The 18,911-nt window shown below is 51.1% G+C and overlaps 1 protein-coding gene across 7 annotated transcripts in view; it reads right to left on the bottom strand.

Annotated features, from left to right (window-relative positions):
- The window catches only part of GSG1L (GSG1 like), a 203,993-nt gene that overhangs the window by 132,061 nt on the left and 53,021 nt on the right, over nt 1-18,911 (bottom strand). The gene's annotated exons all lie outside the window — the stretch shown is intronic.

Raw genomic sequence — 18,911 nt, 5'->3', positions numbered from 1 at the left:
CAGACCCACCAGGATGAGGGCAACCCCTCGCGGGGCTCCCTGGGCCTCCACACTGCACAGTTCCGATCACATCTCACACACACGCACACACACGCACACACACACACACACACACACACACACTCTCCCCCCCCCTCTCTCTCCCGCTCAAAACCCTCTGATGACTTCCTGAAGAACGAAGCCCAAGTTCCTTCACGGGGACCCCTGAACTCGGCCCCCGACACTCCTCAGGCTCCCTCCACCACGAGGCCTCCACACGTGCCGTCCCCCCTGCCGGGGACACACTTTCCCTTGTTCTAAGCTCTCACGGCACCTTGGCCTTCCCCTGTGGGACATCCGGTCACCCGACAGTTCTATCTCTTGCATGTGACTCTTGGACGGATGGCCCACAAGTCGTCAGCGCCACGAGGGCGCGCCCCACATCCTCGTGCACCCCCGCCCCCCGCGCAGGAAATGGCAACTCCGGCCTCCCACGTGCTCGGGCCAAAACCACAGCGTCAACCTTGACTTCTCTCTTGCTCTCACAACTCCACATCTGGTCTGTGGCTCTGGCTTGGCGGTAGATCTAGAATCCAACCACTTCTCACCCTCTCCGCTGCTCCGGCCACCATCGCCCACCTAGATTATGGCAACAGCCTTTGCTTGGGTCTCTCTGTTTCTGCCCTTATTCACACAGACGGATCATGTCCCTTCGTTCAGAAGCCTCCCGTGGTTCCCAGTTCACTCAGGGTCAGAACCCGAGTCCTCAGTGCGGCCAACCAGGCCCTGTGCGATCTGTCCCCCCATCACCTCCCCGACTTCGTCTCCTACGAGCTTCCCCCTCACGCACTCCCCTCCAGCCACATCGACCTCCTTGCTGATCTTGAAATGTGCCGGGAACCCTCCCTCCCCGCCTCAGGGCCTTTGCACAGGCTGCCACTTCTACGTGGAGCATTTTTCCCCTCAGAGAGCTGAATGGTTTACTTTTCCTCTTTTTTACCACATTCCCCACATGTTACCTGCTCAGGGAGGCCTTTCCTAGCTAATCTATTCAATATGCCAGAGGTTCCCTCCCCTGTCTGCCCATCTCTCTTCCTGGTGGGCCCCTGTCACCTAACACAGCGTCTGGTACATAGTGAGCGCATTATAAACTAAATATTTGCTGAAAGAATATATGAATGGATGAACAAACCAACGGATGAACAAATGAGCGAAAACCTTACACCCAAACCTTATGCCTATAAGAAACCGCAAATTTTCAGTCTCTTCTGGGGCCTCCTCGATGCTGGGCACTGTGCTGACCACTGAGGACACACGGCCCAGCCTCCAGCCCCTCGGTCACAAAGGTGGTGCAGGCTGGACCCCCACCCACAGACACATTTTGTGCGGCCCACACAGGATCCCAGCATAGGGAAAATGTTGCCTTGCGAGCCCAGACGAAGACTCAGAAACCCCGGCCGTGCTGGGCCCCCAGGGCACACAGCCACAATCACACGGGCCGGATGCTGCCCCCTTCAGACAGCGGACAAGCCTTGGAGTCGGCCACAGTCCCTGCCCGTCCCTGCCTCACTGAGGCCGCCCAGCCGGCCCCGGGGGCGCTGGATTGGCTGACCTTTAGGGTCTGCTTGTAACCCCTGGTTTAAGGATTTTACTGGATACGGATTTTAAGGATACAGATTTTTGTGTCCAAATGGAACTAACGTGGGTTGGAGGGCAAAAAAGATCTGGAAGCTTCCGGCGTTCTCAACTCATGTGTCTGCTTGACGCTTGTGAATTCTTCTCCAAGAAGGTCCCTGGAAGTCCCTGTGGGATCCTGAACGTCCTCCCCGCTCCATATAAATAAAGAGTGTGCTGGCACGTGAGGCTGAGAAGGAAGGCGGGGGCCAGATCACAAAGGGTCTTGAGTGCCAAGCCAAGGAGTGGATTCCTGCCTTATTGACGTCACCCCTTCCAAAGATTCATGAGGCCACAGGTGGCTGGACGGCACTCTTGTGGTTCTGTCGTGCTCGTTTCCTTCCTCAGGCTCTGGGGCCCCGCTTCCCTTCACAGATGAAGACAATAAGACTCGGGGCCACAGAGAGAACAACCGGGGCCACATAGCGAGCCAGAGGTACCAAGATTAGAACCCATGGAAAGAGATGTTTGTTGACAGCCCACAACTGGAAGTGAGGGTAAAAAAAAAAAGAGAGAGAACAGTGGCAAGCCAGAATGGACAGATCTGAATGAATTGTTTCACGCTTTCTTTAATGTTCTATGGTTTTCTCAAAATCTGGAGAGAGAAGCCTTTAGTGGTCAAATGCACACTGACGCCACCCAGGGCCACGTTCAGACCTTGTGGGTCCCAGGCATTTTGGCCTGTTGGGCTCCTTCCTACATAAAGAAATTAAATTAAATTAAAAATTGTATTTTTTCAATTGCATCGGTTAAGGACAAACACATTAACATTAAATGTTAAAATTTTTCGTCACCTAGAAGTTTATCTTTTTCTTCTGATTTTTTTTTTTTTTTTTTTTTTGAGAGAGAGTGAGGGCATGCGAGTAGGGGGAGAGAGAGAAAGAGAGAGAGAGAGAGAAAGAGAGAGAATCCCAAGCAGGCTCTGTAATGTGAGCACAGAGCCTGATGTGGGGCTCGAACTCATGGGCCGCCCGATCATGACCTGAGCCAAAACCAAGAGTTGGCTGCTTAACCGACTGAGCCACCCAGGCACCCCCGTTCACCAGTTTAAAGTAACAGTTTAAAGGTTTTTAGGGGGCGCCTGGGTGGCTCAGTCGGTTAAACCTCCGACTTCAGCTCAGGTCATGATCTCATGGCTCGTGAGTTCGAGCCCCATGTCGGGCTCTATGCTGAGAGCTCGGAGCCTGAAGCCTGCTTCGGATTCTGTGTCTCCCTCTCTCTCTGCCCCTCCCCTGCTCATGCCTCTGTTTCCCCCTCTCAAAAGTAAATAAACATTAAAAAAAATTTTAATAAATAAAAAAATAAAGGTTTTTAGTGTATTCCTACTATATTCGCAAGATTGTGTGACCATCACCACAATCAACTTTAGGACATATTCATCACCCCCCCCCAAAAACTCTATACCTATTACCAAGCAATCCCCCTTTCCCCCAATCCTCCCAGCACGGGGCAACCACTGATGTAGTTTCCTTCTCTACAGATTTGCCTCTTCTGGACATTTCACATAAATGGAATCATACAATATGTGGCCTTTTGTATCCGGCTTCCTTTGCTGTTTTCAACGCGTGATGTCTTCAAAGTTCATCCACGTTGTAGCGTGTATCACTACTTTGTTCCTTTTTTGTGGTTGAATAATATTCCACGGTGTGGCTACAACCCATCGTATTTATCCACTCATTGGTTATCGGGCGTTGGGTTTGTGTCCGCTTTTTGGCGATGGATGAACATTGATGGGCAAGATTTTGTGTGGGCAAGTTTTTGTTTCTCTTAGGTATATACGTAGGGGTGGAAATCCTGGTAACTCTATGTTTAGCCTTTTGGGGAACCACTAGACTGTTTTCCAAAGGAGGAGCAACATTTTACAGTCCTACTAGCAATGTACGAGCAATGTTCCAATTTCTCCACATCTTCGTCAACACTTGTTATTGTGTCATTTTTATTTTTATTATTATTATGATGATAGGCATCCTTGCAGGTGGAAAGTACTATCTCCTTGTGGTTTTGATTTGCACGTCCCTAAGAACTAGTGATGTTGAGCATCTTTCCACGTGCTTATTGGCCATTTTCATCTCATCTTCGGAGAAATGTTTATTCAGATCCTTTGCCCATTTTAACTGGATTATTTTGTCATTTTATTGAGTTGTAAGAGTTCTTTATATATTCCACATACAAGTACCTCGTCCGATATCTGACTGCAAATATTTGGTCCCACTCGGCAAACCATCTTTCTACTTTCTCGACGGTGCCTTTTGATGTTGGTGAAGTCCAATATATCTTTTGTTGCTTGTGCTTTTGTGTCATATCTGAGAAGGCTTTGCCTAGCCCAACACCATGAAGGTTTACTCGTCTTCTTTCTTCCAAGAGTTGTATCACTTTAACCATTACCTTTAGGTCATCTATTGGACATTGACTTATGCGTACGGTATACAAAGGTGTCTGACTCCATTCTTTTCTATGTGGACGTCTTATTGGCCCGGCCCCACTTGAAAGGCTATTCTTTCCCCATTGGACTGTCTCGACACTCTTGTCAAAAATTAACTGGCTATGGTCACGATCTCGCGGTCCGTGAGTTCGAGCCCCGCGTCAGGCTCTGGGCTGATGGCTCAGAGCCTGGAGCCTGTTTCCGATTCTGTGTCTCCCTCTCTCTCTGCCCCTCCCCCATTCATGCTCTGTCTCTCTCTGTCCCAAAAATAAATAAACGTTGAAAAAAAAATTTATAAAAAAAAAAATTAACTGGCTATGAATGGAAGGGTTTATTTTGTTCTCTCAATTCTATTCCATCGATCTATATGTCTATCCTTCTTCCTGGTACCACCCTGTTTTTGATTACTGTAGCTTTATAGTAAGTTTTGAAATGGAGTGAGCCCTCCAACTTTGCTTTTCATTTTTAAGATGATTTTGGCTATTCTGAACCTCTTGCATTTCCGTGTGAATTTTAGAAGCAACTTGTCAATTTCTGAGAAAAGAGCCAGTTGAAACTTTAACATGGGTTGCACTGAATCTGTAGATCAATTTGGGGAATATGGCCACCTTAATAATATTAAGTCTTCCAGTCCATGAAAATGGGATGCCTTTCCATTTATTTAGATCTCCTTTAATTTCTTTCCATAACGTTCTGTAGTTTGTCGCATATAAGTTTTGCACTTCTTTTGTTAGATTTATTCCTAAGAATTTTATTCTTTTTGGTGCTATTGTACATGGAATTGTTTTCTTAATTTCACTTTCAGATTGTTCCCTTCTAGGGTATAAAAATAAGATTAATTTCTGTGTATCGACCTTGTACCTTGCAATCTTGCCGAATATGTTTATAAATTCTAATAGTTTTTAGTGGATTCTTAGGATTTACTCTATACAAGATCATGCCATCCACAAATACAAATAGTTTTACTTCGTCTTTTCCAATCTCAATGCCTTTTATTTCTTTTTCTTGCCTAACTGCTCCGGCTAAAACCTCCAGCGTAATGTTGAAAAGAAGTGGCAAAAGCAAATGTCCTTGTCTTGCTCCTGATCTTCGGGGGAAAGCATTCGCTCTTGTACCAGTAAGCATGATGTTTGCTGTAGGTTTTTCATAATCTTTGTCACGCTGAGAATACTCTTCCTATTCCTAGTTTGTTGGAATAACCTGCAATGAGGTGACCCTGAGAGTGCCCCAAGCAAACCAAGGCTCTGGGTTTTCAGTGATTTGCTCAGGACCACACCAGTAAGGATGCAGGTAAACTCCATGCCTTAAAGTCTTTCTAGCTCTCTAGTCCAACTCAGTCTGTCAGAATTCCCTACTGCAGCTAGCCGTTCCCACTGTGCAGAGCCATCGGATCCTGAAAGGAATCCCCTGAGAACATACCTGAGTGCAGACCAGGAAAATCCACCAGAGGCCAAATACAATGGCTCTCACACTTCTATTTCTGCTTACGTGGACAATACTGAACAGAAGATGTTTGAGCAGAGATGGCCAAAGTTGGCCCACACTGCCTGTGCAGGGCAATGCTGAAGGTTAAGGAAAAATCATAGTAATGACATAAGGAAGACTGGATCTTTCAATGGTCAGCAAGTCTAATAACTGAAATCCAAACACGGAAGGAAGTTTTTTCTCCAAACCCTTGGTCTCCATGATAAAAATTAGCTAACCATTTGTGAGAAAGATATCAAACTGTACCATATCGCCTTAACGCTGTTAGAAGTAGCTTTTAAAACATCTTTGCCAATTATCAGTAAGTTGATACGTTTAACTAAGGGATTTAATTGGGGCATAAAACTAACGATAAGTACACTTCATCTCTTCAGACTGAGGCTTGTCAATTAGATCACGGAGCTGTGGCATGTTACTGCCACCTGATGGCAGTGTATCTTCTGTGAACTGTGGAACAAGAAAGCTGGGAAGGATCCTAGAGGTAATCCAATTTAAGTGGTTCTCAGCCCTGGGAAGCCCAAGTCCCACTCACGGAGACCCTGGTTTAATTGACCAGTGTGCGACCTAAACTTCAGTGGGGTTTTACAAGTTCCCTGGGGGATTCCCACATGTAGCTCGGCTGAAACTTACACTCCAATTAAAACAAAATCTATTTTCAACATTAGAAGAACCATAGTCAGCCATCTTAGTGACGGCCCGTGCTATCGCAACGGACGCTCCTTCAAGCAACAGCTTGGGATAGGGCAGGATAGCAGAATGGCCAAGAGTCTGGGTTCTGGAATCAGCAGAGCTGGGTTCACATCCTGGCCCTGACGTGTCCCGCCACACGAGTCCCCAGTCTTTCTGGGCCTTGATTTCCTTGACTGTCTAATGGGTACAGCGCCTATAAGGCTGTTGTAAAGACTTGACAGGGGCACAGAGGTCAGACACGATGCCTAGAACAGAGTGGGTGCTTAGGAAACGGTGGCTGTCATCATGACCATCATCATCACGTAGCTCACATGGGGCATGGCCTCTGCAGTCTAACGGAGAGGAGACCAGACGGATGCACAGACACCATCGTGGCGGGTAGAGGCGAGGAGTGGGGCTCAGAGCAGGGGCTCGAGAGCCAGACCAGCCTGGGTTCAGCCTGGCTCCATCACTTACTTACTGTGTGACTCAACATCAACCTCCTGCTGCCTCGGTTTCCTGACTAATAAAGAGTGGAAACCACCAAAGCTACTGTGTCTATAGTGCCTGTAACAGGGTGGATCCGAAAGGTTGGTGCCACCCACCAGGTGGCTCAGTGGGCAGGAGTCCACACTACCAAGGGGCAGCCGCAGGGCTGCACAGGTTCCCCTATGAGTCCGTGTCCGGGGTGTGGCCCTGCATTGTCCGTTGTTTCCCCCAAGTTCATGGGCATTGTCTGGGAACTGCCTCATCCTTGCTCCTTGAAGAGCCCTTTCTCCAACGACTACCTCCCATTCTATTCCCTTTGGCGCACGGTGAGCTACTAAGAGTCGAGAAGGTGAAAGAGAGTTTCTCCTCCCCAGGAAGGAGAGTTCCCTGAAGACCCACTGTGCTCCCACAGGCCCACCAGGGGGGTAATGCTGCCCCAGTTCACAGAGGGGACAGAAAGGAGGAATTTGTGCAGGGGGAAAGTATTGGGGGGATCCACACGCTGAAGAACGTCCACGGCCCCCCAAGGAGATGTCAGGGCCTTCCAGGAAACCAATCTGGGAGAGCTGAACATCAATCAAGGTCAGGGGTCACAGGATTAACCCAAATCTGCACCCCAGTGAGGATCCCACAGCCCCCATGGGTCCAGGAAACCATCAGCCGTGGGGAGAAGAGGGGCAGGAAGAAACTAGAAGTTTCTCCCAAAAGTTCTGAAAACTTCCCATGCCCCAGCGGCTGGCGGGGAGTCTCAGTTTATGTGGGGTCTGAATCTCTCCCTGGAAAAGCTCAGTCCCGTTAGGCTAGTGAAAGAAAGTCATGGGAGATTCCCTGCTTGTACGAAGCAAGAACGTGTGTTCATACCCACCACAGCCTCCAAAGGGAACATCCTGTATGGTGTCCTCATCGCTGCACCTTGCCCTGAGGCAGGTGGCCAACAGGTGAGACTTGGTACCCAGCCCCAACGCAAGGGTGGCCAACTCATGAGATCTCAACGGCTGGCAGTGACTGAGGCAAGCCGGCAGGTAACCTAGAGAGGGTGTGCCCCGTCAGAAGTGACCTCCTGGCCATCTGGACCAAGTCGGGGCTCTGGCAGGAAACAGACGGCACCCTGGAAGGCTCACTGAAGACAGCTGAGTGAAGGGACTGTTCGCAGAAATGCGGATGGGGTGAGGGGCTAGAACTGTGGAGAGCCCTCACTTCCCCGCTCAGAGGGGCAGACAAGGAAAAGGAGCTTGCGGAAGAGGAAGCCGCCCAGGAGGAGTTGGCACGAGGAGCCCAGCCACCCTGAAGCAAACATCTGGGCAGGGGCCCAAGAATCTGCATTTCTAACAAGTTCCCAGGCGCTGCTGATGCTGCTGGTCTAGGAACCGCGGTTGTTTTTTTTTTTTTATTAAAATTTTTTTTAACGTTTATTTATTTTTGAGAGACAGAGCGCCAGCGGGGGAGGGGCAGAGAGAGAGGGAGACACAGAATCGGAAGCAGACTCCAGGCCCCGAGCTGTCAGCACAGAGCCCAAGGCGGGGCTTGGACTCACGAACGGCGAGATCATGACCTGAGCCAAAGTTGGACGCCCAACCATCTGAGCCAGCCAGGTGCCCCCTGGGAGCTGCGTTTTGAGAGCCACGCTTTAGAGGAGCAAAGCCACAGTCAAAACTTCAACAGGGAGAGAGCGAGGCAGGAGAGAGGGGGACATACCCCAACCTTTCTCTCCTCTACCCTCGGATTTCCTACCGGCACCTCCCACTGGCCAGAACCACGGAGAACCCAGAGGGCGCGGGGGTCCCGGCCGTTCCCTCCGCACAGGGCAGTCTCCCCCGGCACAGAGGGGTCAGAAGACAGACGTCTACGATCACCACAATCACTCTCTGAAATGATCTTGTGGATGCATTTGTTTACTGTCTGTGTCCTCTACGGGATGTATGATGGACTTTTCTGCTGTGGGTGCTACTCAGGTGCAGATACATATGGACGGTGGGCTTGACCATATTCTGGACCAGGCTGGAGGCTCCAAGCCTTGAAATAATGCATTAATGCAAAACACTCTCCCTCTCTCTCCCCCTTCCTTAACTCTCTCTCTCTCTCTCTCTCTCTCTGAATCTTAGGAATCCAAATCACAGCAAGCAGTGATTTAGGGAGGTGTCTGAATTAGTTTTGAGCCCTAAAAACATTCTTCTCTTGGATTCCCAATATCAGTGCTCTGTATTCACGCAATTGTATTCAACCAACAATTACTGGGCGCCTACGTGCCAGGCACTGTCCTAGGCACCGGGGGCACAGCAGTGAACCCACAGATAAACCCCCACCCTTGTAGATCTCCTGTTCTTATACTAAAGCGTATACATCAGCCATTCAAAATCCCTGCACCAAAGAAGGGCATTCCCTAGCTCTTCTGAATAACGCTCAGACAACGCTCTGCAACAATCCAAAGCTCCTGTGACCACGTCTCACTCACGGCTGTGTCCCCAAAGCCTGGGACAGTAACAGGTGCTCCAGATACGACTGTGGATACACGAATAAATGAAAAGCACTTCGTAAGCTGCCTTTAGCAAGAATTACCCCAAGTGGGGGGTTCCAGTCTGCAGAATCCTACAGGTGGGCAAAGGTGAGACCAGAAACTGAGCGCTGGAGTGTCTCGGGGCCAAGCAAAGACGGAAGAGGCAAACAGAAAGGAGGCGTCTTCACTATCGAGGGAAGAGACCCCGTTGCGCAGCCATACCCAGCGTCACATGCACCATGATGCAGGAGGCGTGGACACCTGAGGGTCACTTGGACGTGACCCTGTCACACTTCCTGTCCCCTGTCCTCCTCTTCTGCTGCTTTGTGCCCTAGGGCTCCGATTTACATCCTTCCCTTTTCCTGCCTCTCCGTCTCAACATCTTGTCTCCTTCCATTTCTCCATGTCTGAGCCATCCCCCAGCCTTGGGGATCCCACTCAATGCCCACCCTACATCCCAGCCAAGAAGCCTGCCTTGCTCACCGACCACCTGCCCCATCCCAAGGACATGTCTCCCTGCTCTGAATTTCCAGCATTTTATCACAGTGTCTCCCATTATATCGTCTCACTCTACCCCGGGCACAGCAGGGGCCCCCTCTGGTTCGGTCCCTTCTGGGGCTGTAAATGGCAGATCTCCCCACCAGCAGGTGGAAGCTAGGGCGCGTCATGTTGCCCAAGATCCAGGAGAGCCCAGAGTAAGCACCACGCTAAGAACTTGCCACGCATCACAACTGGACGAGGTCAGTACCCACCGGCATTTTACAGATGAGGAAAAGCAACCTACCCACGGTTACACAGCCAGGAAGCGTCAGAATCAAGATCGGGGCTCAGGTGTGTGTCTTTCCAAAGCTCTTTCCACCACGCAAGGGACAGAGTTGTCCAGAACAGAACATTCCACAGCCAGACGAGATTTCCGCGCTCAGGCAAATCAACAGTGTCTCTGAAATGTCCTTTTTAACTATTTCGTTATGGGGGAAAGTCCCAACTTTTACAAAAGCAGAGAGATTAGCGCAAGGAGCTCCATGGCCCCCCGGCAGCTTGGAAACTGTCACTCCACGGCCAGTCTTGGATCTCTATGCCTGTGGCAGCGCCCCAACCCCCCCCCCCCCCGCCCCGGCCCCCGCACAGGGTTATCTTGAAACAAATCCCAGAAGTTGCGTCTACATGGCTTTTTGAAGGGTTTGCTCCCTTGCTCAGAAAAAAAGACACAGGAAAGGTCGTTCCTTCCTAGACTCTGTGACATCACCTTGTGGGGCTGGTGGCTTTCTGCAGCGTGGGAACGAGACGTAACACCCAAGAGGCCCTGACCTGCCCTCACTGCTGACTGCCTCTGACCCAGTGTCTGCAGAGACCCGGCTGAGCTAAAGACAGGTCAGCGGGCACGTCGCTCCCACACCAACCAGAGCGCCTGGCACACGTCCCCAGCAGAAACGATGCTTCCAGGAATCCACCCCGGACGCAACCGGCCAGGTCACAGCTGCCTCCGCTCTGGCTCACGACTCGCACCTCCTGCCAGGAATCCAACCCGAGGTCCCTCCTCCGGGTCCCGTCTACTAGGGAGAAAAGCTGGCGTGTGACGGTGGAGGCCGGCAGGGCGAAAAAGCCTGGGCTCTGACTTCACGCAGACCTGAGTTCAAATCCCAGCCCTGCCATCTGCCTGCTGTGGGTCTGCGGGGGAATGATAGCTTTTATTTATTTATTTATTTTGGCGGGGGGGGGGGGGGGGGTTGCCGGTAAAGGATGATCGTTCCCACCTCACGGGGTTGTCTGAGGGCCAAACGAGGTAACGGGGAAAGACCAGCTTCGTGTGCGGCCATCCACACCCCCACTGTTATTCATCGCGGATTGCAGGCCTCCCTCCTTGCAAAGGGGTGCTCTTCAGGCCAGTGGAGGTATCTGGGCTCGGGAGACATGAGTTCAAATCCCTCCTCTGCCTCTCCTTAGCCGTGTGACCGCAGAGAGCGACTTAAACTTCCTCACCTGCCGGATGGAAGCCATCAGGCAGCTGCCTTCTAGGCTTGCACAGGCAAAAAGCTAAACAATACAGGAACGCGCACGAAACGCCTGGCCTGTGCCTGGCTCTGTAAATGAGAGCTATTTTTGAGTTTTGATTCCCTCCCTGGATCGCCGGTCGGAGACACATTGCATTCTTCCCAAGGAGACCCGGGAAGCCTTCCCGAGCCAGGAGCAGGGGGGGGCTGTGATGGTGCCACCTCACCCTGAGCAGGTGGAGGAAAGCTGGCAGGGCACAGGTGGAATCCAGGGACGTGGCCAGAAGCAGGTGCCCGAGGCTGGCAGAAGGTACGTGGGGCACTGAGGGTCGGCCAAGCTGCCCTTGGCACGAACACGCGGGAGTCCAGATCCGGCAGGCAGCGGAAAACGGGCAGCAAGTGAGGTGGGCGCCTGGGGAGACCAGCGTCCTTGGCTGGGTCCCCGGTTCCTGGGTCTGAGGATCGTGACTTAATTCCATACCCCACCAGATGGTGTGCTGAGGTTTCTGTGGAGCGCGGGGTAGGGAGAGGCATCAGCCTGGGTGACATGGTGAGGGACCGGCGAGAGAGGGGCAGTCACGCTGGCCTCACAAAGCCGGCCAGCAAGTATCTGCTGACATAAACCGTGCACGGACTCTGGGCCCGGCCCAGAGTTCTGTACAAACTACCATCCCCGTTTCGCTGATGAAGAAACTGAGGCCCGGGAAGCCTGAGTATCTTGTCTAAGTTCACACAGCCAGGGGTGGAGCCAGGATTCAAACTGAGACGGCTCGGCAGAGCCTCCCCATTTGGCCACGACCACCTCTTAGCCGAAAAAGCAGGTTCTAGAAAACTCCACCCTTCCGCACGGGAGGTTCCCAGAGGCCCTCCAAAGAGGACTCCACGCGCGGTAGGAGAAGTCAGCGGCCACCAGGAAGTGAGCCCGTCCCCGGGTGCCCAGCCAACAGGACCCAAACGTGGCTGGTGCTGAGTTTGGTTCTGAGACCCGGACTCCGTGAAGCCCGGCCTCGTGGAGACGCGTGCGCCGTTTCCTCTACGGTCGGCGCCTTCCACTGGCGAGGAGGGCTGAGAAGAGCTGGTCCCGGCACCCGCGGCCGATGAGAAATCATTTTCACCGTGGGGCAAGGGCAAAAGTTCACACACCTTCGCTGGCTGGATTCAAGGAATTCAGCTCCGGAATCAGAGGATAAAGAAAAATGCCAGCAGATCCTGCGCGAAGCTTCTCTCTCGCTCTCCAGGCTGTGGCAGCGGAGTCTTGGCAAGCGCTTCCTCGGAATTCTCCGGAGGCCTCTGCCAGTTCAACTGACAGGGCAGCAGATGATACGCACTTATCTGCTGATGATATTTTGATTTATTTATCTCTTACAGATGGTGCCATGCCTTGATTTCTGGCAGGAGTCCAAACCGTGGGTCAACTTTCTGGGGATAATCACTCCTCCAAGTGGATAAAATACCGGAGGCTAAAATCCTGCCTGGCATCATGACCTCTTTACCGCGGCCTCCAGACGTGAGCCTTGCTCGGGCATTTCAGGCACCGTGGGCAAACCGTAGGGGGAAAAAATTGTTCTATGGAGTTCTACGGCCAGAAAACCTCAATGCTTATCTGCAATGAATACCGCAGTGGCTACGTGTCAGAGCTCTGCGTTCACAGAACCCTGAGATAAAGGATCTGTGACCCAACCCACACTCCCTGGGTCTTGGTTTCCTCATCCGTAAAATGGGTATGATTGTCACCGCGACCACATAAGGTGTGACAGCAGCAGCTAGCTTATCCACTAAAAGTTGTGCTCCTCCTTCCGTAGTGTGGGGTTACTGCTGGGAAGTGGCCGCCCAGCCAGGCACAATACTTCCCAGCACCCCCTGCATTCTGGTGGGGCCTTGTGACTGGTTCTGCCTGTAAAGTGTGAGAGGCGTGTGGCCCTTCCTGGAGAGGGCTTTAACAAGTGGCTGTGCCTGGGGCGCCCGGGTGGCTCGGTCGGTGAAGCTTCCGGCTTCAGTTCAGGTCATGATCTCAAGGCTCGTGAGTTCGAGAACCCTCGTCGGGCTCTGTGCCGACGGCTCGGAGCCCGGAGCCTGCTGCGGATTCTGTGTCTCCCTCTCTCTCTGCCCCTCCCCCACTCACGCTCTGCCTCTGTCTGTCAAAAAACTGAATAAACGTTAAAAAATTAAAAAAAAAAAAAAAAAAGTGGATGTGCCTTCAGCAAAGGAAACAATCAACGAAATTAAAAGGCAACTGACAGAAGGGGAGAAGATAGTTGCAAATGGCCTATCGGATAAAGGGTTTGTATCCAAAATCTATAGAGAACTCACCAAACTCCCCACCCGAAACACAAAGAATCCAGTGAGGAAATGGGCAGAAGACATGAATAGACACTTCTCCAAAGAAGATATCCAGATGGCCAACAGACACACGAAAAAATGCTCAACCTCGCTCATCATCAGGGAAATAGAAATCAAAACCACACTGAGACACCACCTCACACCGGTCAGAGTGGCTAAAATTAACAACTCCGGGAACAACGGATGCTGGCGAGGATGTGGAGAAACAGGAACCCTCCTGCACTGTTGGTGGGAATGCAAACTGGTGCAGCCGCTCTGGAAAACAGCGTGGAGCCTCCTCAGAAAATTAAAAACAGAGCTACCCTACGACCCGGCAATTGCGCTATTAGAAATTTATCCAAAGGATACAGAAATGCTGATTCAGAGGGGCACATGCACCCCGATGTTCACAGCAGCACTATCGACAACGGCCAAAGTATGGAAAGAGCCCAAATGTCCATCGACTGATGAATGGGTTAAGAAGATGTGGTTTGTACATGCAATGGAGTATTACTCGGCAATCAAAAAGAATGAAATCTTGCCCTTTGCCACCACGCGGGGAACTAGAGCATATTATGCTAAGCGAAATTCGCCAGAGAAAGCCAGATATTCACATGATTTCGCTCGGATGTGGAATCTGAGAAACCTAACAGATGATCATAGAGGAAGGGAAGGAAAAAATGAGATAAAAAGAGAGAGGGAGGCAAACCATAAGAGACTTCTTAAACACAGAGAACAAACTGAGGGTTGACGGGGGTGGGGGAAGTGGGTGATGGGCACTGAGGAGGGCCCTTGTTGGGATGAGCGCTGGGTGTTATATGTAAGTGATGAGTCACTGAATTCTACTCCCGGATCCAAAGACGACACGGGATGTGAACTAACCTGAGAATACAAAATAAAAAAGTGGATGTGTCTTCTCTCTCCTCTGCTGCCCCGATATAAAAGGCTCCAAGATCCTGGGGAGCTTGCAGCCACAATAGGAAGATTTCCTGGTGCCCCGATCACTGGGTGGAGGAGAGCCGCCATCCACGGGAACCCCTGGTATTGAAATGTTACATGAGCAAACACGAAATTGCTACTATGCTGACCCACAGGCATCTCTGCGTTTATTTGTTACAGCGGCTACCGGTTGCCTGCCACATAGTTGGGGACCCGACGGGACCACACGTGTGAGACACTGGCGCATGGCAAGCCCTCCGTTAAGTGTTCACAATTCACAATTATCATCGTCATCTTTCAAGGGAGCTTGATAAATTAAGGAGATCGTGATTTTTTTTATGGCATCCCATCTGTTGGATTTGGTTAAAGCAAATCTGCTTTTCCTAATACCTCGGTGTTATTACTGCCCCCCCCTTTTTTTTTTTACCACCAGGAATCCATGAGCTGTCCTGTTTTGACAGGACAAAATCACGTTCTGAAAGAGACATTTAAAAGCACACGGCGGCTGACACGGCGATCACGGCCCACGGTCGTCTCGACCCGGGGTTCCCTCTCTGCCCTCCGCACAGGATTACCCAAATTCAGCCAGAGAGGGAGGAGGGGGCGTGAGAAGGTGGAGCCCACTGCCCCCCCCGGTTTCCAGATGTAGAAACAGAGGCCCAGGGAGGGCTCACGCGTTGCCTGAGTTCTGTCACGAGTCAGATACTGAGCCGAAGCTGGAACCCGAGTCCTCTGCCTTCCCATCCAGAAGGTAAGGGAGGACAGAGAAGCCCACAGCGCCTGGTGACAGAAAATAACGAAAGCAAACACTCACTGAGCACTTCCTATGTGCCACGCCCTGCCGTCAGTCTCCAGAGGCACACTTCCTTATCTACTTCTCGAAACCACACAAAGGAGCTACTGTTTTTGTTCCCATTTATCAGATGAAGACACTGAGGCCCAGCGAGGTTACGTACCTGACCCCTTCCGAGGCACAAAGATAATACGTGGTGATGGATCCAGGATTCCACCCAGGGTGCCGTAACTATCCTATAGAGGCCCCACTTTTAATCACGTTGGAGAGAGAGAACTTATAAGAAGGATCCACTCCAGGGAGCGGCACTAAACCCACTTGAGCCCAAGGAGCGGGCGTCTGTCCGATACAACCCAAGAAGAGTCCAGCCATAGAAAAGGCCCCTCCGTGGGGCGCCTGGGTGGCTCGGTCCGTTAAGCGTCCGACTTCGGCTCAGGTCACGATCTCGCGGTCCGTGAGTTCGAGCCCCGCGTCGGGCTCTGTGCTGACGGCTCGGAGCCTGGAGCCTGCTTCGGATTCTGTGTCTCCCTCTCTCTCTCTGCCCCTACCCCCCTCACACTCATGCTGTCTCTCTCAAAAATAAATAAATAAACTTTAAAAAAGAGAGAGAGAGAAGGCAAAAGTATCCAGCTAAAATCTGATAGCATTGCGTTGTTTTATGCACGTGCACGTATATATATTTCTTCCTTTTTTGGCAAGTTGTGCTGGTTTTCTATTTCCAATTGTCATATAAAGTTTCCCATTTGAATTCATTTATGTAAGGAAGATGTGAGCCAATACAGAGGAAAAGGAAAAAAAAATCATAGTGGAACAAGGGTAGGTGGCTAAGAACAAATTCACAAAGGTCATATGAGAAAAGCTAAAATGCGGGAAACGTTGGCATAAAAGAATCCTGCGTTTCCACGCCAAGAGCCTGCGGGGCCACCACCCTGAACAACACTGGGAGCACCATTCACACCGTGGTTTATACGCATAACACTCCCTGGAGTCCTACAGTGCACAGCCTGTGTAACTGTACACAGCAGCCACGGATATTTTTAGAGTAACAAATATCACAAACACGGGAAGGAAGAGGGATAATCTTCTGCTCAGCTGCCCAAAGTTCCTCATTGCAAATGATGGCACTCTCTGATCCTCCAACAGTGTCCCCACGCTCAAGGGGCCACCAGGCCATCCAAGAAGAGCTGGCACTCGACTCATCCTCAGGAGGAATGGGGGAAACACAGGCGCAGCGTTCAGGCTTCAGGAGGATAAATGACAAGGGAGCTGCCCGACATTCTCAGCCATGAAGTACTTGGAGAGTAGAGTATCAGTGAGCCGTTCTCAAACAAGCTGGATGACATTGAAACCAGCTCACCCAGGGAAGAGTCAAAACTAACTCAAGAATGGAGAATTCATAGTAAAAACATCAAAGTGAGTAAGAAACCTATGGAAACATACAACCAAAAGAAAACAGTCGGAGGTGTTACAGTGGCTGTAACACCCTGACATAAACGTAAAAGTCAGACAAGCGTCAGGGGCGCCTGGGTGGCTCAGTCGGTTAAGCGTCCGACTTCAGCTCAGGTCATGATCTCGCGGCTCGTGAGTTCGAGCCCCGCGTCGGGCCCTGTGCTGACAGCCCGGAGCCTGGAGCCTGCTTCGGATTCTGTGTCTCCCTCTCTCTGCCCCTCCCCTGCTCATGATCTGTCTCTCTCTCAAAAGTAGATAAACATTAAAAAAGAAATCAGAAGGCCAGAGGCACGACAAAGGCCAGAAGGCGCTCTCTTCTTTTCTCAGAATCAGCCTAACACTGGAAACACCTCGTTTAAAGGCTGCAGGGACACATCTCTTTATTCCTCCCTGCCACCCACCCCACCCCCACATCACAAAGGTCATTATCTGCGCAGGATCAAAGTGAGCTGGTAGAAGAGAGATTCGGATTCAGGCCTTACTTGTCCCAGGGACCCCGGCCCCACGTGGCTCTCTGGCTCAGGGTCTCAGGTCCTAGGAGCTTCCCAAGCAGATAAAAAATAAATGAATAATAAAATCAACTTACATCATGCCAGGCCAGTCCTAAACATTCCCTTTCTCCTCCTTTCCCCCCTCCTTCTCGCTCTCTCTCTCTCTCTCTCTCACACACACACACACACACACACACACTCACATGCACATCTCTCTTGAGGTCCAGTGCCTCAGTCTCTCCCCTGGCCTCCCTGCCTCCCCACCGTCAGCCACGGGGATGTTTACGGAGCCCCGATCTGAATTCCGTTCAGCAACCTCCATGCTAATTTCCGTTCTTGCCCCAATCGTCGTGCCCTCAGACATTTATTAAAAATGCAGAGCTCCCAAAGGCGCATATTCTCTGTGACCCAACAATTTCACTTCTTGGAACTCCTCTTACAGACCTACTCACGTGCGTGCAAAATCACACAAGGTCAAGAGAACTTGCCGCAGCATGCTTTGAAGAACAAAGGGCTAGCGACGACCTAAGTGTCCGTTAATTAAACAAGAACCATACATTCCGTTTATGGAAAACTCAACACTCACGAAGACAAACAAGGCAGCTCTTTCTTTCTCAGAAAATTAGCACAGAGAGTTCACATTAACTATCAGCAGTCCCGAAAGAACATCAATATTACGTGAGAAAGCGGGGAACCCCACAGAAGCTGGAGCCCCAGCACGCATACAGAACAAATAGAAGCAACTCCCCCCGCCCCGCCTTCTGTCCGGTGTGGGCAACTTAACCTTCTCCATCAGACACAGTATTCATTGCCCATTGCTGCTGTAACAAATTACCACAAACGAAATGGCTTGAACAATACAAAACTCTTGCTTTCAATTCTGTATGTCAGAATTCCAACACGGGTCCCACCGGGCTACAGTCAAGTGTTGGGAGGGCTGCGTTCCTTTGCAGAGGCTGTAGGGAAGGCTCTTGTTTCCTCGCCTTTTCGAGCTTCTCCGGAGGCGCGCAGTCCTTGTCTCCTGCCTTCCCTTCCAGCATCTGCAAAGTCGGCCCCATTGCAACTCTCCTCTCTGACAGACATACCTCCTCCAACTACAACCGAGAAAGCTTCTCTGCTTTGAAGAGTTCACGTGATCAGCGCGGGCTCATCTGGAAAATCCAGGATAATCTCCCCAACTCAAAAATCCTTAATTGAATCACAGCTGCCGAAAGTCCCTTTCAGCATTTCAGGTAGCATATTGACAGGTTACAGGGATCATGACGTGGACCTTTGGCGGGGAGGGGGCATCGTTCCGGCTGGACTCCAGCCCCCAGAACACTCTCATTAGACGCAAGACCTCACGATGATGTACCTGTCCCTCTGCCTGAAACGCGCCTTCTCACCTGATTCTTGCGCCAACCTTCAAGGCTAAACGCCAAAGTCCTCTCCTCCAGGAAGCCCTCCCTGATTCCCCCAAGCAGAAGTGGGGACGCGGCTGGCACTCTGAAAAAGGCCCTTGGCGTTCGAATTATTTGCCTTCATGTGCATCCCGCAGCAGCCTGCGAGCGACCTAAGAGACTCAGTGACATTCACCACACATCCCACCCTTCGGCTCACACACACACACACACACACACACACACACACACACACTGAAGGAACGAGTGACCGACCGAGTCCTTTCGATTTCACCGTGCTAATCCGAAATACAATTTTGTGTGTCTGCGGTTGTTAC

This window comes from Leopardus geoffroyi, chromosome E3 (genome assembly GCF_018350155.1).
Source record: "Leopardus geoffroyi isolate Oge1 chromosome E3, O.geoffroyi_Oge1_pat1.0, whole genome shotgun sequence".
NCBI lineage: Eukaryota > Metazoa > Chordata > Mammalia > Carnivora > Felidae > Leopardus > Leopardus geoffroyi.
The sequence above is the reverse complement of the archived record's forward strand: the minus strand, read 5'-3'. Positions and strand labels throughout refer to the sequence as shown.